Source organism: Rhinolophus sinicus, chromosome 2 (assembly GCF_057876585.1).
Source record: "Rhinolophus sinicus isolate RSI-liver-muscle chromosome 2, RSI-T2T, whole genome shotgun sequence".
Taxonomy (NCBI): domain Eukaryota; kingdom Metazoa; phylum Chordata; class Mammalia; order Chiroptera; family Rhinolophidae; genus Rhinolophus; species Rhinolophus sinicus.
In genome coordinates, this window is record NC_142502.1 from 7,760,833 (window position 1) to 7,788,549 (window position 27,717).

Below are 27,717 nucleotides of genomic sequence, written 5' to 3' on the forward strand. Positions count from 1 at the left end.
TCATGCTCAGTGTGAAAATGGAATTATGCAACACAGCGCTTTTTTTCAGGATTTTTTTCATTGGTGGAAACCTAACTGTTTCAATGTCATATTCCTTTCATTGCCTGATGCTAAGTCAGTGAGCAACTCTTCTCGCTTTCAAATGTTGTGTATAACAGAACCACTGGACATGATGTTTGGAAGTAAGTTGCTAACCAACATTCTATAGAACAGAGTGTATTCAGCGATATGACTCACAGATAAATTACTTCACCTTCGTGGCCCTCACACTGGGCGTGCCATTTGCTGTACATTGACTCAGTGTTTAACCCTTCCAGGCATGAGGAAATTCCTCTCACCTTCTTTTGCACAAAGCCTCAAACACTTCTGAGTGGTGGCAAGGGAATGGGGAGAGGGGAAATTGCTGGTTCCGGAAGATGGCGGTGCACAGGGCTGCCTCAGCTCAGAGTTGGATTCATTGTTTCTCAATACATGTTCCAGCTATCAACAAGGGCACCGATTATGGAAACGTGTCAATTTCGGCAGTTGGGCAATTAGAAGTAAAAACAGGAATAACTCTTTCATCTTGAGCGTCGCAGGCAGTTTTACATTCAAGAAAAGTTCAATATTCCACAGGATTAAACATGTTATTCCATTCCATGTATTACCCTTTTGAAACAGCATTTAAAGTGTGTTTTTCTTGTCAGCATTCCAAGGTCTTAAACCCGTAATGCTAGCTGAAGGCCTGAAGAAGAGGGAGAGTTCTGTATATCCTACTGTGTGTGTGTGCCATTTAAAGGTTTGTAAATGTTCTCTTGAGCAAATAAACAGGGAAACCTCTGTGGCATCAACACAAATACATTCAGCTTCAATATTAAGAACACATTCCCCCAACTTCTTTGGGATTTGATGATTTGTCATTTTCTTCCAATCTTTTTTCCTCTGCTTAAGATCAGTTTTAATAGGAGTCCAATGACTTGTGATAATAGCAAACATATTTAATCCTGGCTCGGAAATGTTGGTATAATTTTAATACTGCAAGAGTTACGGTGAGAGGAATCTGGAGTCACAAGCTGACCCAAGATACTGAGAAAGTAGTTTTCTTAAAAAGACATTTTAAAGAGCATTTTTAGGTTCACAGAAAAATTGAAAGTCCAGAGATTTGCCAAACACCCCTATCCCCCTACATGAATAGCCTTCCCCATTATCAACACTCCCCTCCCCCAGAGTGGTACATTTGTTACAATTGATGAACCTGCATACATGTTGTCATCACCCAAAGTCCACAGTTTATATTAGGGTTCACTCTTGGTGTTGTACATTCTATGGGTTTGAACAAATGAATAATAACATGTACCTATAATTATAGTATCATACAGAGTCTTTTCTTTGTCCTAAAAACCCTCCGTGCTCTGCCTATTCATCTCTCTCTCTCCTCTCAATCCCTGGAAACCACCAATCTTCTCACTCTCTCCACAGTTTTTGCCTTTTCCAGAATGTTGTGTAGTTGGGATTATATAATATGTAGCATTTTCAGATTGATTTCTCTCACTTACTAATATGCATTTAAGGTTCCTCCATGTCTTTCATGGCTTGATAGCCCATTTCTTTTTAGTGTTAAATAACAGTGTATTGTCCGGATATATCACAGTTTATTTATCCATCACCTACTGAAGGACATCTTGGTTGCTTCCAGTTTCGGCAATCATGAATGAAGCTATCAATATCCATGTGCAGGATTTTGTGTGGATGTAAATTTTCAACTCCATTAGGCAAATACCATTGGTCATGGTCGCTGAATTGCATGGTGAAAGTATTTCATTTTGTTAGAAACTGCCAAACTGTCTTCCATTTTGCATTTCCACCAGCAATGAATGAGAGTTCTTGCTCAAGATCCTTGCCAACATTTGATGTTGTCAGTGTTTTGGATTTTGGCCATTCTAATAGGTGTTCAGAGATATCTCATTGTTGCTTTAATTTGAATTTCCTTGATGACAAATGGAGCATCTTTTCATATGCTTATTTGCCACTTGTATATCTTCTTTGGTAAGGTATCTGTTAAGGTTTGGCTCATATTTTAATCAGGTTGTTTGTTTTCTTGTTGTTGAGGGAAAGTTGTTGTAGGGGTAAGTTAATCTCTTCATCACCTAAACACCAGATGTGTCAGCTGTGCCTCTAGATCCCACGATGCATTGAAGCTCCATTTCTCAGAACCGTCCTCGGCCCAGCACAGAGGGGCTCAGAAGCAAAGGGCACAGGCTCGGGGACCCCACCTTTGTATCCTTCCTACTGGATGACGTCAGGCAAGTTACTTCACTTCTCTTGTGCTCGGGTTTCTTTTCCATAAGACTTAAGGCCATAACAGTCCTTATGTTCAGGGGTTTATACAGATTAAATTGATAATGCTCTTATCACAGTGCCTGACACATAGGTAAGTGCTCAGGAAACATTACTTTTTATTAATAAGAAGCAAACCACGGTATGGAATTTCAAATGAAACTAGGTTTTAAGAGTAGGAGTGTTGTCCAGTTTGGTTTGTACATTCATTTGCTAGGAATGTTTGCCATAATAAAATACGACAGACCAGGGCTTACCTAACAAATTTATTTTCTCACCATTACGGAGAATAGAAGTCTCAGATCAGGGTGCCAGTGGGTTTGGTTTCTTCTGAGGCTTCTCTCCTTGGCTTGCAGTTGGCCACCATTTCGCTGTATATATCCTCTTCTTCTAAGGACACCAGTCATATTAGATTAGGACCCACAGATGACCTAATGTTAATTAAATTACCTCTTTAAAGGCCTTATCTCCAAATATAGTCACATTCTGAGGTGCTAGGGGTTCGGACTTCAACATATGAATTTGGTGGGAGTAGAGGGAGGACACAATTCAAACCGTAACAGTGTGAAAAATCTATCTATTAATACTTTGGTTAGGCTTTTTCAGGAAGATGAGATAAGCTTTGAAGAGACCAAAAAAGGAATTCTCTCTGCTCTGCTCTACCCATTCTGAACTCTGTTTCCCAGCACTTGGCATAAGAGGGAGCTGGCATTGTTAAATGGAACAAGCAAAAGCTGCCTTGTTAAGTGGATTCCAACATGCATAGTCCCATGTGTTATGGTTCCCAAAATTCTTATGTTAGAGTCCTAACCCCCAGTACCTCAGAATGTGGTCTTCTTTGGTAACAGGGTCCTTACAGAAGTAATCAAGATTAAAATGAGGTATCTGAGGAAGTGACATTTGATTGGAGACCTGAAGGAACGAAGAGCCATTAAATATCGGGAAAGGCGACCGATGCAGGGGACAGAGAAGATGCAAACGCTCGGAGACAGGAATATGCCCAAGATCTGAAGTGTAGAAAGTTTTTCTGCCCTTTTTTAATCAAACCAGGAGCAATGCACTCTAAGTCCATTCCAAATGATATCAAACATTTCTTAGCTTGTGAGTTGCTCAGTGATTCATTACAGTTATCCGAGGAGCTCAATATGGATCCAATATGACTATTGTCATAAAAGGGGGAAGTTTGGACCCAGGGACACACATAAAGGAAGATGACATAAAGACTCATCGATAAGACAAGAGGGAGGCCTGGAACAGATCCTTCCCTCAGTACTCAGAAAGACCCAACCCTGGGACTTTCTGGGACTGCCAGCCTCCAGAACTGTGAGAAATACATGTCTGTTGTGTTTAAGCCACCCTCCCAGACTGTGGTACTTTGCTATGGTGGCCCTAGCAAACAAAACACCATGTTCCTTCATTTACTTGACAATCATTTAATCAGTTTCTATGGTGTGCTAGTCCTGAAGATGGAATGATGAATAACATACATTTCCTATCCTTACAAAGCTTTTAGGCTTTAGAGGGGGAAACAATTAAAAAACAATTTGGGTGTTCCGTGGCTGGTGTTCCATTTTCTTGTGAGTCGGGAAATATGTTTTCAGCTTTTATTGTAATTTGATGGCAAAACATTGACTTGTTAAGGAGTCTTTCTCTGCAGGTATGGGGGGAGGGTTAGGCTTCCCTCAAATCTCCTGCCTACTGCCCTGGCTGGCTAACTCCCCATCCAGTCTAACCACCCCTGATCCTTCCTCAGAGTCTTTGGAAAGGCAAATCAGGCCTTGGCACAGCTCAGTCTACCCCACCGCTCTCTGGCTAAAAGCACTTCAGTGACTTCCCATTTTCCAAAGATAAGTCTAGCTCCCTAAAATGACACACACCCTGGCATGGTCTCCTGCTTCAGCCACGCGGGTCTCGCTCCCTGACGAGAACCTTGATTGTTGTTCCTTCTGCTTGAATCTCTACCCTCCTTGCAACCTGGTCAATCTGCATCCTTTCAGATCTTGTTTAGTCACCATTTTTCCTAGAGAGCTTTTCTTAAGCACCCAACTTAGGGTACATATCCCTTAGATAGCACCATGTATGTCTATCTTCTTATCACAGTCAAAAATTTTCACTTACTAAAAAATAAAAAAATAAAAATAATAATAAAAATTTTCACTTATTTGTACAATTGTTTGATTTCTCTAAGCTCTATGAAGGCATGTTGATATCTGTTCACTGTAATATCCTCAGTGCTGGGGCACACAATTGGGGTTCAATATATATTGGTTGAATGAATCAATGATTAAATGAGTGAGTGGGTCAATACTGACAGCTAGAATTTCCAATTAGGGAAGCAATCTGTAGTATTTGAAAAACATTCAGGTAGTAGTGAATACGGGCAGTCAGTGCAAATTTGAGGATTATTGTGGAAACAAACTTTGCAAAATTGCTTACTGTTAAGAAGCTCATCTTATCTGTGAAAATTAAATTCTTTCTATCACACTTTGAATATATTTCCTGAATATTTACTTAATAGTCCATTCAATCCAAAAATCTCACACATGTCAAGAATTTTTAATAATTCCAATCCTCCCTTTTTTAACTAGCTGGACACCTGCTGACTGGTGACAAATTACTAGATTTTATTGCGAGACTAAGGATCTTCTTTGCCTTTTGATTTCCATTTAAATTGCTGAGCTACTGAATGAGCATGAAGGACTGCTCCCTAACTGTTCTGCCAGCTGTTTATTGGCTTGTGCTGGTGTAAAGAGGATTATGAGTCTAGAGGCCCAGGTCGGGAGGAGTTGGTGACTTACCACAGGACACATAAATGTAAACAACGATTACTGCGCAGCAAGATAAGGGCTATCAGAGCAACGTACAGAATGCTCTCAACTTGACACAACAAATGGGAAATCCAAGACTTAACACAATTACCCCAACTCTCCACGTTTCAGTAAGTATCAGAGTCAGAGAAGGAAATATACTGAATAGGACAAGACCGTTTGCCCAATAGCAGAACAAATAATTTGATATTCACTCTTCCTCACCTTTTAGAAAAAGTAAGCTAACATGTTTCCTTCTTTTGTCAGCTTTCATGAAAAAAAAAAAATCACTTGCTCTCTTCTTCTCATCTCTCTGTACTCCTCCCCCTTCCTCGGTCCGCCAGCGCCTTTCCCCGGTGTGTCATTATTTTTTCACTTTGTGGTTGGTCTTGGGGTACGGAGCTCCTTAAGTGAGGTGAATTAATATTCTCTAAGTCACCCAACTTTTCAGTGATCCTCCTTGATTTCTGGCTTTCTTGAAAACACAAAATAACTGATTCCCTGTCTAGATATTTAAGAATTTGGAGTGAACGGGAAAATCAGCATCCTAAGATATAGGTTCAATCTTTCAATTAGGTTTGGAGTGTATGTAATACAGCTATCTAAGCAACATGGAAATTGGGATAAGAAATAAAAATGTTAACCCGTTCAACACAAATATTCTTTTAGCTACAAGTACAATTTATTACCAGCTGCTTCTATTCTGACCCCGTTGGGTGAAACTGCTCAGGTGAGTCAAAATGTTTCCTCAGAAACATTTTTTAATCTGTGATACTTTTTAATCTGTCAAGTTCAATTAAGTTCTGAACATTTTAGAAACTACATCTATTATAAAAGTATCCGCATTCGTAATGTACAGAGTAGAGTTTCTTGTTATGTAATTACCTAACAAAAGACTCCCCTTCCTGGAGGTTGAGGGGACTGTGCAGGTGGGTGACAGTCTCTTTGCTGGCAAGGTTGCTGTTTCCTTGGACCACAGCAATATCTCCTTAGCCAATCATAGAGAATTATATGATAAGCCAAATAGTGATTCATTCAATCATTCACTCCTTCCACTAATATTTACTGTGTGCCCTCTGTATGCCAGGCACTGTTCTAGGCCCAGGGAAACAGCAGAGAAGACAAAGTGCCTGCCTTCATGGAGTTTACATTGTGCAAGCAAAACAGACCATAAACATACAGGCATATAACCGTATGCTCTAACATCCAGTGGCACTGTTATGAAGAAATTAAAACTGAGGAAGGGGTCAGAGCTGTTAAGAGGTGATGTTTTAAAGTGGGTGCATAAGGAGGGCTCCGAGGAAGTGACATTTAATCAGAGACCTGAGGGAAGGAAGAGCCATTACATATCGGGAAGGGTGACCCATGCAGGGGACAGAGCAGATGCAAACGCTCGGAGACAGGAATACGCCCAAGATCTGAAGTGTGGAAACTTTTTCTGTCCTTTTTTAATCAAACCAGGAGCAACACATTCTAAGTCCATTTCAAATGACATCAAACATTTCCTAGCTTGGGAGTTGCTCAATGATTCATTACAGTTATCAGAGGAGCTCAATACGGATTTGTCAATCTGGAAAGATTTTAAATATGTATTTTCTACTAATTCATACCTTCCAGCAGCTGATATGTATGTGTGGAGGATGGTAGGAAATTGGGAGAAACCCAGACCAATGAGAGGGAACAAAATTTTCTGGGTGGAGTTTCTAGGAACACTCTTTTAAAAGGGACAGATTCAACTGGCATGTCCCTTTTGCCCTTTGGCCTTCCCCACTTCCTGTCCTGAATGTAGATATGATGCCAGAGGCTGAGCATTTATCTTGCAATCAACCACCTGGCAACGCGCAGGAGGACAAAAGCCACATGCAAACGGTAGCTGAACCGAAAGCTAGGAGCCCAGGATCCTGAGGCCCCATGGGCTGCCCTCACCCACCAGAACCATCAATCCACAGACTTCCTGTGTGCCAGCAAAGAAACCAAAAGACCCCCTGGTGCGCTAAGCCAGTCTACCTGGGGTCATGTTACTCTCGATCAGGTGAGATACTAATTGGTACACTGTGACTCAGGGATGCATTCTTTCAGATCTGAAGTTGGGCTTGGTTAATAGAACATGCAGCCCCCCGAATCAAAACGTATTTGTTGCACCTGACCAGGAAGGAAGAAGTGTTGGAAGAGACTCTAGTTCTTGCTATGTCATTTCCACAATGTCCAGGGACCAGTCATTGTGCTGGGGGTAGGGGACCCTGGGGCTGGCAACATTGACAGGGACTCTAGACTTCAGTGTTACCATTGAGACGAGTATGACTCAGGCCCAACTCTGGTGCTGTTCTTCAGGTACCTAAGTGCAGCTCAGGGGCTTTTCATGATTCACGTGAATGTACATTTGTAGCTACACATAGCACTTTTGTTAGGTTTAATTCTTAAGGCTGCCTATGCACAACTTTCCACAGATGAAAGGGTTAGGAATTAAAGCCTGTTCTCACAAATGTGTGACATGAAAGACTTTCTGTAAATGCCAGCATAGCACTTTGAGAAAATTCTGGATAATATTCTAGAAAATTCTTGGAAATGCTAGATAATATATAATCAACACTCACTAAATTGTATCCTTTTTTTTTTTTTTTAATTTCTCCTTCTGCTCAATCATTGTCTGTTCAGAGAAGTCAAACTAATTGAAATCTGAGCTAAATTAGGAACTTTATTTGCTAAGGAAAAAAAAAAGAAAACTAATCATGATGATATCCAAAGTACATCACAGATATCTTAGGCTTTGGATTATACACACATTGAAATAAGTATGAAGCATGTAAAACAGTTGAAGGTGCCATGCAAATGTAGGTTTGCTCTTATTGTCGGTGTAGCAAATTCAAGGTCGAGGTATTTTTTAAAGCATTCAAATACCTTAGCAATAGAAAGAGAATTGGTAAAACAGGATTCTTTTAAAATTAATAATTTATTTGTCTAAGCTCTCTTCTTTCAATAAAAGCACTGGTGTGCATTCTAAATGTTTTCATAGAACCTATAGGATATGTCACTTACATATCACAATTTAGAATTTAAAAAGGGGTTAAATAAATGCTCTGTATGTCCTGATGTTTTAATGGTTGTGCGATAATGCAAATTTATACCCAGGTTGAGATCAGTTACAATAAGTTAGAGTTAGCTGAATTTCAAAGGCATTGTACTACTCTGGATTCTTTTTTTAACTTTTATTTATTTTAAGTGTTTTTCCAGGACCCATCAGCTCCAAGTCAAGTAATTGTTTCAATCTAGTTGTGGAGAGCACAGCTCACAGTGGCCCGTGTGGGGATCGAACAATGCTCTAACCAACTGAGCAACCAGCCACCCTACTCTGGATTCTTAGTTGTGAGTGACAGAAAACCCAATTCAAACAATCATAGTAGAGAAAAGGGAATTTCTTAGCTAACTTAACTGAAAGATTCAGGGGGGTTGGCCAAGTTGGACTTGAGCTCAAACAATGTCTTCTAGAACCTAACCTCTCTTTCTTCCCTTCGTTGTGCTTTCTTCCATTTTTTTCAGCTGGGCCAACCTGATACCCTAATAGTTGGAAATCCATTTCTAAGTCTCCCAAGAGTCAAAAAAATAAATAAGTAAAACCAACTTTTAGCTTCATTAATTTTCTATTGTTTTTCTATTCTTTGTTTATTTCTGCTAATCTTTGTTATTCCTTCCTTTTGCTAACTTTGGGTTTATTTTGTTCTTCTTTTTCTAGTTCATTGAGGTATAAAGTTAGGTTGTTGTCTTTTGTTTTTGTTTTTTAATATAAGCACTTACTGCTATACATTTCCCTGTTAATATTGATTTGCTGCATCTCATCAGTTTTGGTGTGTTGTATTTTCATTTTCATCTAAAGATAGGTATTTCCTAATTTCCCTTGTGATCTCATTTTTAACCCATTGGTTGTTCAGAAATATTAATTTCCATATATTTGTGAATTTTCCAGTTTCCTTTTGTTATTGATTTCTAGTTTAATTTCATTGTGGTCAGAAAAGATATGGTATGACTTCAATCTTAAATTTGTTAAGATTTGTTTGTGTCCCAACATGTGATCTATGCTGGAGACTACTCCTACGCACTTGAGAAGATGTATATTCTGCGTATATTGGGGGCAGTGTTCTGCATCTGTCTGTCGGGTTCCATTAATCAATAATGTTGTTCAAGGCATCTGTTTCCTTATTGATCTGTCTGGATAGTCTGTCCATTACTGAACATGAGGCATTGAAATTTCCTACTATTATTGTTACTGTTTCTTTCTCCCTTCAATTTTATCAAGATTCAGTTTGCTTCATATATTTGGGTGCTCTAATATTAGGTGCACATATCTATTTATTATTATATATTCCTAGTGAATTAACCCTTTTATTCTTATATAACATCCTTTGTCTCTTGTGACAATTTTTGTTTTAAAGTCCATTTTGTCTGATATAAATATAGCCACCCCTGATCTCTTTTGGTTACAATTTATATGGATTTTTTTACCTATCCTTTCACTTTCAGCCTATGTGTGTCCTTAAAGCTAAGGTGAGTCTCTTATAGATAGCATAAAGTTAGATCTTGTGTTTTACCTATTCAGTCATTCTGTCTTTTGATTGGGGAGCTTAATCCACTTATATTTAAAGTAATTACTGATAGGTCAAGACTTACTATCACCACTTTATTGTTTCTGTGTGTGTGGGTGTTAGTTATTTGTTCCTCTTTTGCTCTCTGATGACTTTTTAAATTTATTTAATTTTACTTATTTATTTTTTACTGGGCAATATTGGGGAACAGTGTGTTTCTCTAGGGCCCATCAGCTCCACGTCATTGTCATTCAATCTAGTTGTGGAGGGCACAGCTCAGCTCCAAGTCCAGTCACCGTTTTCAGTCTTTAGTTGCAGGAGGCGCAACCCACCATTCCATGTGGGAATTGAACCGGCAACCCTGTTGTTCAGAGCTCACACTCTAACCAACTGAGCCATCCGGTCGCCCCTACGATGACTTCTTTTGTCTTTTTTTTGTTTGTTTTGGAGTGACATGCTTTGATTCTTTTTGCATTTTCTTTTGTGTATCTTCTGTAGATATTTTATGTTACTATGTGGATTATATAAAACATCATTATAACAATCTATTTTAAACTGATAATAACTTAATTTCAATCACATACAAAAACTCTGCTCTTTTACATCTCCCCCCAAATTTAACTATCGATGTCACAATTATATCTTTTAATATTTTGTTCCATTAACATAGTTTTATAGTTAAAGTTATTTTTATGCTTTTATCTTTTAAATTCTACACCAGAATTAAAAGTGATTTATACATCACCATCACAGTATTACAGAATTCTGTGTGTATGTATATATATATATATATACACACATATGTATATATATATATATATATATATATATATATATATACACACACTATATATATATATATACATATATATAATTTCAATTTGGCAGTACTCAAAGTCTTGGTACTTCAGAAATCTCAGGGTTTGTTTTTGTTCTTTCTTATTATTTTTATTTTTTAAAATTATAATCTTTTCCTTTAAGACTGAATCATTTTCAAGGTGTTTTCAGTCTCTTGATGAATTTTTTCCAGAACTTCAGTTCACTCAAACCCAATCTCTGAATTTAGCAGAGATAAATCCCAATCTTCATGTCTTAAAAAGACCTAATTACTAAGGGTCTCAAATAAGTTTTCTCCTCAGCCCATTTCTCTCTTTGATTGCCCAGCCGGAACCCTCTCGAAATGTAACATCTTCCGAGATCCATTTATCGTAGGCAGTTGGCCAGACCATGGCTGGTGGGGTCCTCATAGTGGCATGGCCTATTTCAGAGAGCAGAGGTCCTGTGACCCTGGATATTTTCTGCGGACGATCTTTATGACATCACTTCCTAGAAAGATCCCAGGCTGGACAGTTCTCTCATCTGATGCACCTTGTAAAACTCAAATGGCAAATCCAACTTTCTCAAAGCCTAAAGCAATTATATTATACAGATAATGAGGGATTCAAACAGTTTGAGTTATTTTTCAGTTTACCACAAAGTAAAGACCTCAAAGTTATAAGTAACAAACATAAAGGCTCAGTGCTGAAAATATACGAAGTGGTTTTCTAAGAGGAGCTGCCCTGTTCTCCTAAAGTAGCATTGCAGTGGTATGAATATAATAGGTGTGGGGGCCTGCCAATCATACTATCCATTTCCTGGCTGCCATCCAAGCTACAGATGAAGTTTTAGGGACTTTTACTGCAAATTAAATTCTCTCCAATAGTCTCTGCATTTATCACATGGTTTATTGGTGAAATTATTGAGTAGCATTTGCTAATAATTATCTAGACTTCTGAATTTGGAATTCAGCATGTTTACCACATTCTGTTATGATTTCAGAGTTCACTAGACAAGATAATTGCATGCCCTGCATTGCAGAATTGCCTTACCTGGGTAAATGCAAATGCAATAAATAAATAAATAGAGGACTGGAACGGAAACTAAATGCAGCAATCAATATAGAATTAGGATCCAAGCCATACTAGTCCGAGCTTGCTTTTCTGACTCGGATCATCTGCTTACTACAGTTTTTCTCTCTTCATCCAGCCCTGATTTCTCCCACATTAGAGAAAGGACATTAGGTCCTCTTCTTATTGCCACGAAAGGATGTGAGTTTTATTCTTTGACCTCATCACACTTTGTACCTCTCACAGAAGTCCCTTTATCTGTGCTGTGTTCTGGTTATCTCTGCACATCTTATCCTTGCCCTTCCTGGTTATGCTGGAAGACATAAATTTAATAACAAAACTGCCCATGTTTTGCAGGGCGTCTCAGGGTTGATCACCACACATGCTGCCTGGTGCGATGATGTTTGACTCTTAAATATGTGGCTCCTGGATGAAGTTCCATCATTTTCTTCTTTCCTAAAAATCTACATAAACTTTAGTGTATCTCCTTGAAGCAATTCCTTATAAACTTCAAGGAGGTGGTGATGACTTTCTACGATGGAAGTATTTGTCTTGTTCAAAGTGTAAAGATGCCATATGCCAGGTCAAAGTCTGTCTTTAAGAAAAGGAAACCCTTGGGGCGGCTGGTGAGCTCAGTTGGTTAGTGCACGGCGCTCTTAACAACAAGGTTGCCGGTTTGATCTCCACATGGGCCACTGTGAGCTGCGCCCTCCACAGCTAGATTGAAATAACAACTTGACTTGGAGCTGATGGGTCCTGGAAAAATACACTTAAAAAAAAAAAAAAGAAAGAAAGGAAAGAAAACCCCTTTAAACAGAAGCATATCGTTTTGGGTGTTAACGAAAAACAGAGAGAATAAGCAATGCCAAGTTTGGTCCTGTGGCAGATGAACATTGGGCCTTAGACATATTCTCTTATTTGGAAATGTATAATATCTTCTAGGATTAGCAACAATGGGACATAAATATTAAGAGCTGGCATTTGAGTCATGTTCTTATTTGATAAGACAGATTTTATCAGATCCACTTGATAAAAGAGAAAACTGCAGTCACTGAGGTCATCCCAGCTACTCTCAGATAGAGCTCTATTTCAGACTTAGATCTCTGATTCCAGCTCCTTTGCGGTGCCCACTACTCACCCTCTTTCTGGAGGAGAATATGGACTTCATAGAAATCAGGAAGGTCCCCAGAGCTGGAAGTCATGCTCTGCTTGCTGTGTTTCATTCCAGCCTGAATATATTCTTCCAGAAAGATGCTTGTCTCTTCTGGCCCCTGCCTCCCAAACCCTCCTCCGCCAGTAGGTACAGACACGTATGTACACACACACACACACACACACACACACACACACACACACACACACGGCCTAGGGAACAAAGAACAGGGTGTGGAGTCACTGTACTCCACCTTCACATTCCCACAGAGCCAGCCAGGATTCTGTGCTGTGGGGGTGGGAGCCAGAATCTCCCTGCCATCGAGCAGGGATAGGCAAATGCCACATGGTCACCTCAGCCATTCCCACGATGCTGGGGATGGATAGTCTCCAGGGCTTGTTGGCGACTGCTTCTCCCTCCCTCTGGAAAAGCTCATCATTTCAGGTGTTCTGCAGGCCTGCCAATTAGTAAATATTTACTAGAGGAAGTGGTGACTAACATTTATTTATTGAGTATCTGCTCTGTTCAACACACAATATTAAGAATCATAATTACGATTTCCTGGGTACTCACTTTGGTGTGAACTGACTCTAATAAATATCACAATAACTCTAGATGTTGTGGTTATTTCACAGATGAGAAAAGACGGATGGCTCAAGGATCTTATTCAGGTTTACACAAGAAGGTACGTGACAACTCTGGGTGGTGAACATGCAATGTGAGATATAGATAATGTATCACAGAATTGTACACCTGAACTCTATGTAACTTTACTAACAATTGTTTCCCCAATAAACTTTAATTAAAAAAAAAAAAAGAAGGTAAGTGACAAACCCAGGTCTGTTTCACCCTGAAACCACCCAACCATAGGCAAGGAGCTGGGACCTGGTGAAGGATATTGGTGCCCAGCTAACTCTCACAGTAGGTGTAAGGGGTTGAATTGTGTTCCCAAAAAGACACATTGAAGTCCAGACCCCCAGGACCTCAGAATATAACCTTATTTGGAAATGGGGTCATTGCAGATGTAATTACTTAAGGTAAGATGAGGTAAGATTAAAGCAAGGTGAACTCTTAATCCAGTATGACTGGAGTTCTTATAAGAAGGAAAGAGACAGAGAGACGTGATGACGAGGCAGAGACTGGAATGATGGGATCACAAACCCAGGAACACCTAGGGCTACGAGAAGCTGGAAGCCACAAGGGGAGATGTTACCCTACAGGTTTCTGAGGGAGCAGGGCTCTGCTGATGCCTTAGTTTCAGCCTTCTGGCCTCCAGAAGTGCAAGACAATACATTTCTGTTGTTTGAAGCCACCAGGTTCACGATGTTTTGCTACTGCAACTCTGGGAAACGAATATACCAGGCAGAATGAAGAATGTTTTAATAGAGGTATACGGTAAGAATCATAGGAGTTTGTGTGTTATGTAGGAAAAACAGACTGGGAAGACCTGGAAAGGGGAAAAGTTAAGTTTGCTGCCTTTGTACTTAGTCCTTCCTAGTAGCTTGCCGGAAGTGCAGAGGTGGGGGTGGGGGCGGAGGGCTGACAGCACAGCTCTAAGCTCAGGCCCAGAGGCAGGAGATGGGCCTGCGAGAGGGAGAAGGCCTGTGCGGGGGAGACCATGGGGTGATGCTGGCAGTTGGTAGCCAGTGGGGGAGCGAGCGGTTGTCAGGCTCTGCCTGCCCCCGGCACCTTCTCCTCAATGAGTCCCTCTCACAGTTGCCCAAGTTCTCTCTCTGGGCCTAGGACCCACCTTTCCCCAGGGCAGGCATTCCTCTGCAGGACACGAGACCAAGCTAGTCACACTCCACCCCCTTTTCTGCCTGTTTTTATAGGGTCACAGCTCTGCTCTCCATCTCTGTTCTGTTGCTGGGTCTAGTGGCCAGGTTCTGGGGCAGAGCCTTCCATTCATTTCCAGGGCCCCTCACAGGGATTCGAGTCCTTCCTCCGACCTGGAGTCTGGGCCCCGGCCCTCCCCTTAGTCTGGTCAGCTCCTGCCTGGATCTGCGCCCTCCCACCATGATCGCCCCCAGCCGGGCCTTCTGCACTCCACCTTCCCTGGCTGAACCCTCTGTCCTGTCGGCCCGCTCCTCTGGCCCCGTGGATGGCCTGGTTCCAGGTCCCAGCTCTTCCTGGCCGCTCCAGCAGGCCCTGCCCTGATTTCGAGCCCGAAGGTTTGAGAGCAGGAGCGGGACATGATCCAAGCCAAAGCTCTGGTTGATGCGTGAATGCCAAACTGAAAACCAGACCAGGCGGAAGCTGTGCCTGGCAGGAACGGAGAGCTGAACGAATATCTGCTGGTCAAATGACTAGATGAAGGGGCAACAATGGGACGCTTATTGTGATTGTCTAGGACAGAGGGACTGAGCACCTCAGGCTTGCCCCACTTCAGATAGACGGCAGCAGGACAGGGGAGTGAGGTGGGGCCTGGGGGCCACGAGCTCTATGGTGGAGGGGAGATAGTGAGGGTTTTGCCATTCAACAGCCTGGGTTTGGTCCTGGCTCTGCTGCCTTCTGGTCATGTGCCTTGGGTAAGTGACTTCACCTCTGAGCCTCAGCGTCCTCCCCCGTGGCATGGAGATATTAACATCCATCTCCCAGAGTCACTGGGCAGTGTGAATGTGGAGCAGGTGATTTTCAGTTTGTAGTGATCTGCATCTAGGAAATGGGTCAGCGGTGGTAGTACCCTCAACCCAGAATCTAGGTCCTTGGAGGAGGAATCAAAAGAATAAGGCATCACCCAGGTTCTCCAGGGTCTAGGACACCTGGAGAAGGGGGTTGCCTGGCAGGCATGTAGGCTCAGGAAATAAAACAAGGCTCCAACAACTGGGACCAGTCCAGTGCCTTGCCTTGGGTTGGCACTTATTAAATTGAGAAAGATGGATGAGAAAACAGAGACCAATTGCATTGATGACCAGATCTGGGGTGCAAGGTGCAAACAAGAAGTAAGAGCCCAGGGGTGGCTGGTTAGCTCAGTTGGTTAGAGCTCGGGCCTCTTAAAACAAGGTTGCCAGTTCGATCCCCACATGGGCTACTCTGAGCTGCATCCTCCACAACTAGATTGAAACAACTACTTGACTTGGAGCTGATGGGTCCTGGAAAAACACACTTAAAATAAATAAAAGTTTAAAAAGAAGAAAAACAAACAAACTAAGAGCCCAAAAGCCAGCTGGACTACCCAGATGCAAGTTCTGATGCCAGACCCCAATCTATTGGGTCCACACCGGCCCTTGGGGCTACCAGACGGTCCACACTAGCTGTCTGGCAGACCCAAGTGGCTCTCGCTGGGGGATAAAAGGGCTGTAGAGGTTAGAAACCAGGCTGGGAAAATATCAAAGGAAGTCAGGCTGGAAATAAAGAGATGGATAGGAGAGGAATTGTCAGGGACTAGAGCAAAGCATGTGGGTGGCAAGGAGAAAAAGAGCTGAGAATGACTCAGACATTTATAACTAGTATGAGTACCAAGCGGGCACTGACTACCTTCAGGGTAATCTGACCTGTGGCCTGCCTGGCAGGGGACTTGGAGGAAGCAAGGATTCCTGGACCACTCCCGAGTGACTGGGTATGGACAAGGCTAGGCTGTCCTCCCATTTATCGCCACAACGAGCAAGTGCGGCGTGGTCCTGGCCGCGTGTGTGCCCAGGTCCCTTAGCAGCAAAGGGGCCCCTCTCAGATGACACGGCATGCTGCATTCACTTTTTCAAAGGTTTATGCTAAAAATGTTCACTGCTATCATAGCTGAACAGAACTGAACTGAACAGAAATGAAAATACCACTCTGAATGCTATACCAAAATGTTTATATTTGTAAAGGACCCTTCACATTTAATGATCAAACAATGAGCGTGATAGTAAGAGACAAAAGTTAAGATAAAATACCCAAATGGAGGAGCTCAGCCTATTCAGGACAGATCCCAGCAGAGACCTTCGAGAGTCTTTGTCTATCATGGGATTTCATGAGAATCCATGCTGAAAAAAGAGGAATAATGCGGAAAAAATGTTCCCTGTCGGATATTCAGATATTCTTACAACAAAGCCACAATGCAGTCAGATGCAAGAAGGCACAGACCAAGGATGCAGAACACAGAACTGGCAGGCGACCCAGGTCTACCCGGGAACTTCATACACGATACAGGTGACACCACCCATCAGTGGGAAACAATGGACCATGAAGTGAGTGAGCTGGAAGTGCCTCTCTGTAGAGGAAAAGAAAAAGGCCTCCCTACTTCAGTCCACGTAAGGGTGGACTACTTTCCAGGGGTGTTAAAGACCCACGTGTGGAAGGTAAAACTGAAAAGTTAATGGAAGAAACTGAGGAGAATGTTTTTCTGAAATACGGAAAAGAAAATACATCTAAAGTTGAATGTTAAGAGCACAGAACTATAATGCAAGAAAAACTGATGAATCTGATTATAGAAAGATCGAATTCAACGCCATGGACAAAATTAATTAGCTGACGAAGAACATATTTGCAACGTAAACTGACAGGGGATTAATAGCTAGGAAAGTCTTGCAAACAACAAGAAAACCCCAATAAAAATAGGCAAAATAAAGGAACAATTTCCAAATAAGGAAATCTGAAAGGTCAGCGAGCATAGTAGAGACACTCAAACATGTTGGTGATCAGAGGAATACAGATTAAAATGAGGTATCTTGTTGTAGTTATTGTCATGGGACCAAGTAAGTGTGGTGGGATGTGGCGAGGTGGGACCCCATCCCTGCATGGGGGAGTACAGGTGTGGGAGCCCCTCTGCTACTCCTTAGTCAATTTATACGGATTCCAACTTTTCGACTAGGATGACAACACATCTTGGTTTGCCTGGGACGGTCTTGGTTTACACCTCCTGTCCTGGAGAAATTATTAACAGTGTCCCCTTTCATTCTCTGAATTGTCCTTGCTTGGATGATAAGTTATATGGCAACCTTCCTAGAACCCAATTCTACTCGTGATTATATGTCCCAGTGAAATTCTCAGGTCCACAGCGTCCTATACGCAATATTCGTGGCATCTATCACAGTAACTTGAATGTCCAACATGGGAGGGAGGACAGGTAACGTGGAGGATACACATAAGAAGAACTACCATGTAGGTGCGAGAGGCAGGGATGAGATGGACACCTAGCAACATGGATGGAGAATAAGGCAGTGCTGGGCGGGGTGGGGGTGAAGTATTAGAAGGAGATACACCACCTTATATCATTTACATAAATTAGAAGTATGTGTACACAAAACAATATACATTTTCAAGAAAATACATATACACAAAGAGATACTCTTTAAACACAGGGTGATGAAGAAACGGAAAACGGGAATAAAACGGGAGAATTACAACATAAAGAGCTGGATTCATTTTTAACAGGGAGATTCTTCTACGAAAGCTCTCTGAGGATGAACGTTCAGTGAGTCAGCCATTGCTACATGTTGGTTGTTACCGTTTGCTAAGAACTCTTAGTGCTGTGGGAGTTGCAGAGGACAGCCTCCTGGCTCATCCAACCACACTGATGGAATAACAATGTCAACTGAGCCCTGCCCTGTGTCAGACACTGAGGTAGACACCAGGGAAGAAGGACAAATATCTGCAAGGAGCCATAACCAAGTTCCTGCCTTAAATTAAAAGACTTTTACTAATGAAAAATTCTCTTTGATGTAACCCACCATGAACGTAAATATCTGGACCAAGTAAGTCTAGTCTTCAATGTTTTGAGAACTCGTACAGTCTTTAGAGAGCCGTTTGTTACGTAGGGGAAGCTTGATTCCTGAGCAATGTTTTGAAAGAGGAGAAAGATATAATTGCTAAAGACGGGTCTTCCTGATGGAGAAAATGAGAGGGGCCAGGAGGGAACGGAGAGGTTTCAGGGGCATGGGAGAGACGGGCGTGAAGAGGTGTGCTTGGGTGGGACCAGATTCTGTCTCAGATATTGCAGGGATTAAAAATGTATAGATAAGAAGACCTACTGATGGAGAGGGCCTTGAAGTCTTTCATAAGAGGAAGTTGTCATTTGTTTCAGGAGGTATTCGGAGAATGTGAGCAGGACATTTATGGCACTGAAATGACACTCAGGGAAGGTCTTGTCAACTTGCCTGGAACAGCCTGGGAGAGAGAGATGAGAAGCAGTTTGAAGGAGCCTAGTAAACAATGCTCGTCCATGCCAGTTCTGGGACAAGTGAGGAGAAACCCTGAGAGCTGTACTGCTGAGAAAGCAGCATGCGGCCTTGATCTGTGGGCAGGTGGACATCCTAAAATGGAACCACAGGCTTACACGACGTGCCACCTGGTCAGAGGCAGCCCTACACTACATGGGTCTCCCACATGGGCCAGGCCCTAAAGCGTGTGTGGTTTGCAGGGGAAGAGCAGTTTAGGAGCCAGTCTTTGCAGGCAGGCTGGCTCCCAAGAGAAAGAGAAAGAGGGTTGTGCAGAAAATTGGAAGCTTCTTTCTTGCTGAGTGAGTGTGAGGAAGAAAGGGCAGAACAAGGGGCTGGGCAGACAGCTTCGGCTGGTGCCAGGGTGGTCAGCAGGGGGAGGGCCTGCTAGGGAGGGTGAGCCATGACCCATTGTCAGGGTGTAGCACCCACCACAAACGAGGGGACCTCTTCCTTGAACATCCCTTAAGCGCAAGACCTTGAGTTACCAAGAGTGACAATTCCCGAAACAGAAATCATGACCCCAAGAACCGACTTCACGTGCAGAATGGAAAAGTGTGTGGCAAGGCGTGGGGCCAGTCTGTTTTCCACCACATCCAGACACAAGGACAGCAGCCCCTGCCAGCAATGTCGCCTGCAGTGCAAAAGCATGCCTGCTCTGACAGCACTTTGGAGCCAAGAGGGGTCTTCCACGGCAGCAGCGTGACGCCATGTGTCTGGCAGATAATAAAGCGGGTTTACAGAGCACAAGGCAGTGGGTGTACTCACAGCCTGCAGATATGTTTTGTCTGGCTAGCAGAGTGTTTTGAAACATGTTTTAAATCATTGCCAACATTTAAGAATTGGGAAAGTTCATGTTAAAATCAGGACTTCAAGCTTTTCTTGAGAGTTCCATGCATGGCAGGACAGGGCCCACATTCCAGCATGGCAATAGCCACCAGCAGAGGCTGAAGGGGCTGGTCCTCCTGCTTCCCCTCCCTCCTACAACCCAACTGCCTGCTGCCACCAGCGTGGTCTAAGTGATGTGCCGACATTCCCAGTTACAGGCCGACTGGGGCCACCTGCAAGGTCGCCAGTCATCTTCGGACCCCACCACTGGGCAGTCTGTGCATTCCTGAACCAAGCTGTTGGGGGTCACTTGAGGACCCAGTCCAAGGAGGTGGCTTGGAATTGCAGATTGGCAAGGGACAAAGCCGATTTGATAGAAATTCATGGGAAATCTGGTAAACCCCAAATAGCCAAGGACCAAGCTTTAATTAAGTGTAAACTTCAGGGGTTTCATCTGTCGTGCTCTGCGCTATAGCTCACAGCCTGACAAGAGGTAGAAGCTAAATAAATATTTGTCAAATGAAGTATGTGGTCCATGTTTTAGCCTAAAGCATTGCTTAAGATGTTATCGAGATGAGTTCATTCTGGAATGAGTCGTTTTACTATTCAGTAAGATCCAAGCAGCTAAGATAGCATTCATCACCTGCTACAGAAATGTGTTTGCCCTGTTCACAAACGGCTTTAAAAAAATTGTTTTAATTGCCAATTCTCCAGTTTGCTTGTCACATTTCTAGGACCCAGATGACTAATGCTCAGTGAGATGTTGTCACTACAGAGAACACGCAGAGCTATGTGTTTGTTCAGTCTAATAAATATTTTTTTTAAATATCACAAAGAGGATTTTTTATTTGTCGCCATTAAAAGTCTGAATTTTAAACAGATTCTTGGACCAGGGGCTCAGACCCATCAGCTCACTCAACTTGAGTCCCTGTCTCATCCCCAGGAGCTTTCGCAGAACTGCTACCTTCACGATGAGGCTCCAGGAGCTTTCCCAGTTCAAACACAGACTTCTTCAGCATTTTGACTTTTCTAACAAAGACATCATGGAACAGATAAATAGACTGGCAAGCCTTTGCTACATCTTTTCCAGTGTATTGATCACTTCTTCTAATAAACGTTCACTGAGCTCCTATTATGCAAAGGTTCTGTTCTAGGTACCGGATACTCCAACACAGCAGATTCTGGCCTTGCCTTCAAGGAGCTCAGACTGAATAGATGGCAATCGAAATGGATGCTGAAATCACCTGTGCCACACTGGGCATCTCCCACATGTTCACTGCTTTGTTCAGATAGCTTTTGACAATCCCCACCCCCCCAGAAAAAAAGGAGGAAAAATAAAGGAAGGAAAAGATGATTTTTAAATGTTTATTGTTTATATTCTGCAACCAAACAGCTAATTAATACACCTAATTTATTTGGGAGATGGTTTGTTTCACTTAAGTGGATTTTTTTTTTTTTTTTTTCATATAAAACAAACTGTCCACAGAGGAGACGTCTCGGCAACTTTAGGAGGAAGCCTCCTGCTCAGAGGGCTAGGAGGGCTATCGTGCTTTCTTTCTTTTTTTCCTTATTAAAAAGAAATTGAAAGACAATGTGATAAAATATTACCCTTCATTAAACCTGATAGTGGGTACATAATTGTTTATTGAATTATTTTCTGAGTATTTAAGACATTCTATAATTTTTAAAAAATTACAAAATAACGTGCTCTCTGATAGTATAGAGCAGACATAACTCATTTTATGAGCAAACCGCCCTGTGAACACTTATCAATGCCCTGGGCTCTCCTTCGTGTCCGGGGCTCCTGAGGAATGCAGACTTGTCTGTCACTGGGCTACGTGACCCCAGTCAGCTTGGCTTCGAGCTTTGGTGTGTTCTGTGTAATTTTTCTGTTCTTTGCTGTCAAGCAGCATTTCTTAGTGCTGTTAAGGTGTCTGCTTGTACCTTGCACCCTCCCTCCTAATCTGCTGTGCCTGAAAAGGACTAATCAGACTTGTGAGAACCCCACCTAAAATTGGAATTAATAAACTTTAAGTAAACCTAGAAAGATTCTAAGTAGATGAGTTCTGTTAACATATTTTTTTTCACTATCTCCGGTTTCTGATGGTGTTTTGGACAGCCAGGATGTAGGGAAGTAAAGTTTCCACGGTTAGCAATCCGGCAGACAGTAAGGTATTGGAAGAAAACTAACCTAAGTACACTGGCTTGGTAGTCCCTAGCAGTGTTCGTTCATTCGTTTATTCGACCAGTATTAATTGAACATCTAACTAGGTGCCAGGCACTGTTTTAGCTGCTGAGGGCCAAGCAGTGAACAAGACAGACAGGAGCTTCAATGCTTGTGGGGGAGACAGAAAGTAAAGATGCAAAACGCAAAAGACTCTCGGAGACAGTGCTAAGGGGATCTTGACACAGTAAATCGGGTGAAGTGGCGGTGGGTGATCTGGAAGGTGGCACTTACCACGGGGAAGTCAGAAGTGCTCTCAGAAGGGGTGGTATTTTGGCAAAGACCTGAAAGACAAGAAAAGACCAGGCTGGCAAACGGGGAAGTGCATTCCAGGAAGAGGGAACATCAAGTAGGAGATCCCTGAGGCACAGCACAAAAACTCAGGCGGCTGGAGCAGAGGCAGCAAGCAGTGGGGAAGGGAGGGCGATGCAGCTGGAGAAGCAGGCCAGAGCTGGGTCACACAGGGCCAAGGAAAGGGTGTGCATTTTACTCTACATTTTACTTGGAAATTTTATTCTAAACTTACGCTGGCGATGGAGAGACACATTCTGATATATTCTGAAATGGGGCTGTTAGGTCTGCTGGACTGGGTGCACAAGGTCAAGGGAGAGAGGAAATCAGGTTGACTTCTAGTTTGGGGCCCAGCAACAGGGCAAATGGTGGTGCTGTTCACTGAGCAGGGGAAAGCTGGGAGGGGAGCAGTTTTTGCAAAATGAAGAATACTGGAGACACCAAGTACACAGTTGTTGCTAGAGAGAGAGGTCAGGGCTAGAGATGTCATTTAAGCCTTGGAATCAGATGAGGTGACCTAGGAAGAGACTGTACATAGGTAAGGGTCCTGCCGTGAGAAGTGTGGGTAGCAGGAGCTGGCCAGGAGGGCCAGCCTTGAAGGAGGACCAAGGAGAGGAGTGGGGAGAGAGGAGAAAACAGAAATCCTAAGAACAGACTGTCCCCATGGAGTGTCCCATGTGCCCAAGGCTACTTAGGAGAACATTAAGATGAGGCAGAGAAGTTTGGCCTCTGGATTTAGCAAGATGGAGGTCACTGGCCATCCTAACAAGAGAAGTTTGGGTGCAGGAGTGTGGACAATTAATTTAATCTCTGTGGGGCTGTTTCCTCTGTAAAATGAGGGCATCAAAATAGTGTGTGGGGTCCCATCCACTACCTCCTCATACCACATGTTTTTAAGCTAGAAAAACAAAGTTTTTCAAAAAAAACTCACAGAATGATCAGGAATGAAACAAATTGTAATAAAAGAAGCTATGTTATGTGGGCGTGTGTTAGTCAAACAAGTTCTGTGGTCATCAGTACTCCTTTACAGAAAGAACTATTATGGTTATTTACATAAATTAAAAACCAAGGAAACAATTAAAATAGAACACCTAGTGGCCAGAATTCTCCTTAGTGGATTCAAATTATATAAAATAGTACCAAGAAGCTCCTTCTAACTTACTGTGCTCTGAAGACCCTTAAAAGTTAATGCTGGACACGAGGCAGAGCAGCTACCTGTCAGGCTGTGTGAGTCCTTATTCATTCTGTCACCCACACTGCCCGGACTGGTCACCCCTCCACAGGGCAGAAAAGAAAGGTAAATCGTATCAGGGATTTGCATACAGAGTTCATGGAACTTTAAAAGATTACGTAAAATGCTGACTTAGCTCTCTAACGATCATGTGTGCCAATGAAAACCTTATCCAATGTCATATTTTAAATCTTTATTATGAAATATTTCAGACCCACAAAAAGGTACAAAGGGTGCTGTACAGGGCACTGTGGACCACCACTCAGCTTACTAAGACATGACTCCTGCAGCTGAGGCCTCCGTGTAGCTTTCCTAGGGGCCTCATTCTCCCTGTCCTCCAGATAGTCCACCAAGGTTATTCAGTCCTCAAAACACCCCAAATCCTTCTTTTGCCTGGAGTACTCCACATAGTTCCCCACTGTCTCTTGATTGTTCTTTTGAAGTGACCAAGGCTAGAGATTATCATACTCTTTGTGAGCTTTTCTATATGGGTTGAAATGCACCTGGCCCCAGCGTGGAGACAGGCTCCCAGGTGATCTGATAGGAGGCCTGCAGTCAGGGAAAGTGGATGATCCGTGCCAGACGCTTCTCATCCTTGCCGCCGGGTCTGCAGGTACCTTGAGGGCCGCCCTACCTCACTTCGGTGTCACCTGCCTGAAGAACTCCCAGCACTTCCCCACTGCCTTTTACCAGCCTCACGTGTCGACACATGATTTCCCTCCTCTAGCTGAAAAACTCCAACCCTGAAACAAGCAGCGAGTTGTTCATGGGCAGGAGCTAGTCCAAAGGCAAGCAGAGAAGGGTATCCAAAACTCCTGGCTCCAGGTTTCCATCACGTCCTCCCACGGCATTGATTCTGAAACGTGAACAAAACCATGACTTACAAATACAGGGGAATAACTTCACAAAAGAAGAAAGGAGAGACAAGGTAAGTAATATGTGTTAGGATCCTGCCATACCTGAAACCAGGGGTTCTCAAATTTTGGTGTACGTCAGACTAGCCTGGAGATTTATTAAAGATGTAACAAAATCAAGTCTTTCTGCCAGTGTCCCCCTCCCTGCCCCCAAACGCCATTACCATCATACTGAAGCAGTTCACCCGAGACTTATTGAGCCCTAATTCCTAGAGGGAGCCCCAGGAGTAATGCTAATGCACATCAAAGCTGCAATACCGCTGTCCTAAGCCAGTCTCGTAGATTCCTTGGAGTTCAATCTTCTGTGTGTGTTAGAGGGTAGGGGTGGGAGGGGTGTGTGTGTGGGGGAGGGTTAGGTTCTAAAGTCAGGTGAAAATAAATTACCCTTGGAAAATCCCCTAAAACACTCATAAGATACAGTATAAATGGTTTTCTTGGGGGGGACCCTGTGTAGTAGCATGCAAATGTAATGTGTAATGCTTACCGTAATGTGGGACACATGGGACTTTCTACTCTTTTAACTTATGGAAGAAAAGTATACTCATAAGTTGAACTTGATTAAGTTAAATGATCCCACTACATGACTCAGCGACACAAGAACACCATGAAATATACATTCTCATCCTAATTCTTCAGATGAAGAGGTGGGAGCTTAGTCAGGTTGAGACTCGCCCAAAGTGCCCAGCCTGTAAGTGCTGGGACTAGAATTCAGATGTAGCTCTATTTGATTCTGAAACTGATCTTTTCGTTTTTACCACACTGCCATAGACCAATTCATTTTTCAGCATTTCCCTGAAGGGTAAAGTTCAGAAGTTTAGGTCATGGGCCACTGCTATTCCAAACATCCAGTTTAGAAGACGGTATATGGAGATAAAAGATTGGAAGCATATACTATCAGCAGAGTTGGACCAAAAATGGCTAATGAGGCTCCAGGCTGTGATAAGAGGTGAAGATAGATTGTCCTAGGAGTAACATGTCCAAACTAAACCATTATACTGTAGGTTACTTACATATCTTTCATAGTTTCCTTCCTATAGCGTTTATCTTTATATCTTCTTTTTTAAATTTAGTTTATTAGTTTCAGGTGTACAAAACAATGTACTAGTTACACATTTACACCCCTCACAAAGTGATAATCTCCTCCTCCAATCTATTACCCCTAGCTGTTACAATTCCACAGACTCTATTCCCTATGCTGTACTCCATACCCCGTGACTATATATATCTTCATTTTAATAAAAACAGTCAGTCAGTCTTTCAGAGGGAACAGACTTACCAAATAGAGGATGAAATCTCAGGAAAGGCCTTCCTCTTCACCTGGAACTCTGAAACGCCCTGGACCTGCAGCGGGAGACGATCACAGGTGCCGACTGACAACCTGTACCCCAGAAGCAGTCTGCTCCTGTGACAGGTCAGGCATTAGCAGGAGGACCACATTGTGCTAAGCACTTTGCATGCTGTCACGTGGGGTGTCATGCGGGGTCTCTGCTCCCGCTCCCCACATAAGAACGCAGGATATGGTGAGGCAAAAAAAGGAACACCCACAGAGACATAGGTAGGGGAGTCATACCACTATATTCTTGCTGGCGGCTGGGCTGGAGACACAGGAAGCAGGCGCCACACTATCCGCAACCTGCCGTCCACTTGTCTCTGCCAACCCACCTCACTTGCTAGCTGTAATCCATTGTGCTAACTGCAATTCACTCTTGCTAGCTCAGCCACCATCTTCTTGGTAGCCCCCATTTTCTGCTAGCGTGGCCACGGCAGTTATATTAGGGGCCAATGACTCACTGGTTACAGCTGACAGCCAACTAGCCACAGCTGATGGCCATCCCATCACAGTTGATGGCCACTTACTACCTGAGCCAGCACCTTTCCACCTGAGGCTGAGAGCCTGGAAACTGCACTCCTGGCTCTGTCCCCACACATGCCTTTTCTCATTTAATCCCTACAAGCCTCTGTAGGAGGCTGCTGCTACCGTGTTTCCCCGAAAATAAGGCCTAGCCGGATCATCAGCTCTAATACATCTTTTGGAGCAAAAATTAATATAAGACCCGGACTTACATTAAATAAAGGCCGGGTCTTATATTAATTTTTGCTCCAAACGACGCATTAGAGCTGATGGTCCGGCTAGGTCTTATTTTTGGGGAAACACGAGTATATCTCCATTCCACAAATTGTGAGTTTGGTACTTTGCCCAACGTCATTGGTTACTTTGTACCCGGGTAGATTTGAGTTCTTAATATGTGCCAGGCACTGTTCTAGGTATCTTACATCTATTAACTCCTTTAATCCTCATTAGCAACCCTATGAAATAAGTGCCATAATTACGCTATTTTACGGCTGAGAAAACTAAAGCACAAAGGAGTTAAATAACTATCTCAGCTCACACAGGGTTATTGGTGAGTCCGGGAAAAGGAATTCAGGAGCTCAGGTCTCAACACTTAGTCTACACCACAATCACCTGAAGGGCTTGAAGATCCCTACTGCTTGGCCCCAGCTACAGCGCTTCTGATTCCCTGGGTTTGGGGCAATACCTGTGAATTTCCATTTCTGCAAATTCTCAGGGGCTGCTGCTGCTGCTAGTCTGGGCCACGCTTTGAGATGGACTGCTCTAAAGCCAGCTCTTTTAATTACTGTGCACCAAATCCTACTGGCCACTAAAGTACATGGGTCTTTGTGTGTTTTTAAAAATTCCTAAGAACCATTTGCAAAAAAATAATAATAAAAGTTTAAATAATTACTAGACTTTCTCCTTACAGAGATTTTTGCTATAGCTTTGTGCTAGTCAAGTCAAACGAGACTACAGTGTGTCCTTTAAGGAGGGCGTTCGGCGATAGAGTCCTCAACGCGGTGTCCTTGGCCGAATCCGAACGCCAACGCTGGCCCGCCACGTGCGCCGAGACACAACAGCCGGATAAGGCCGCTCCAGGCTCCAGGTTCTCAGAACCCGCCTCGGTCCCCGTGCAAGGACGACAACATGACCTAACCACGCGGCAGCCCCACCCCAGAAGGGCTCAGTACTTCCCCCGTGGCAGCCAGTCCTCCAGGTTTATTGACATTTTCTTGATTTCCCTCTGTTTGCTGTGGAGGAGGGAGTCTCACAACTTACATCTGCAATGAGGAGTTGAACCAAATTGGGCAAAGTTCTCCTCCAAGGGCAAAGGGACAGGTACGAAAAGGAAACGGTCCTTACTTCGGAGAGAGGAAGAGGAGCGTGTAGGAGACAGAATACGTCCCCAACCGGGTCTGCGAGACCCTCGGGGGCGCCCCACGGGCGGGGCGAGTGGGAGGCGGAGGGTGTCCCGGGGCGCGGGCGGTGGCCGCAGCCATCTTGCGCGCGGGCGCACCTC

The 27,717-nt window shown here is 43.2% G+C and overlaps 1 protein-coding gene and 1 long non-coding RNA gene across 2 annotated transcripts in view; one reads left to right on the forward strand and one right to left on the reverse strand.

The window, feature by feature from the left end:
• Nucleotides 1–23,628: 23,628 nt before the first annotated feature.
• LOC109456958 (uncharacterized) lies at nucleotides 23,629–27,612 on the reverse strand. Its single transcript, XR_016020110.1, has 3 exons — nucleotides 27,477–27,612; nucleotides 25,641–25,705; nucleotides 23,629–24,306 (listed from the first exon to the last, which is right to left on the reverse strand). It is a non-coding gene; the product is annotated as an uncharacterized LOC109456958 (long non-coding RNA).
• The window catches only part of EZR (ezrin), a 50,011-nt gene continuing 49,569 nt past the window's right edge, over nucleotides 27,276–27,717 (forward strand). Inside the window, exon 1 of the mRNA XM_019749506.3 lies at nucleotides 27,276–27,536. The gene's annotated coding sequence lies outside the window, so the exon portion shown is untranslated. The remainder of the gene's footprint in view (nucleotides 27,537–27,717) is intronic.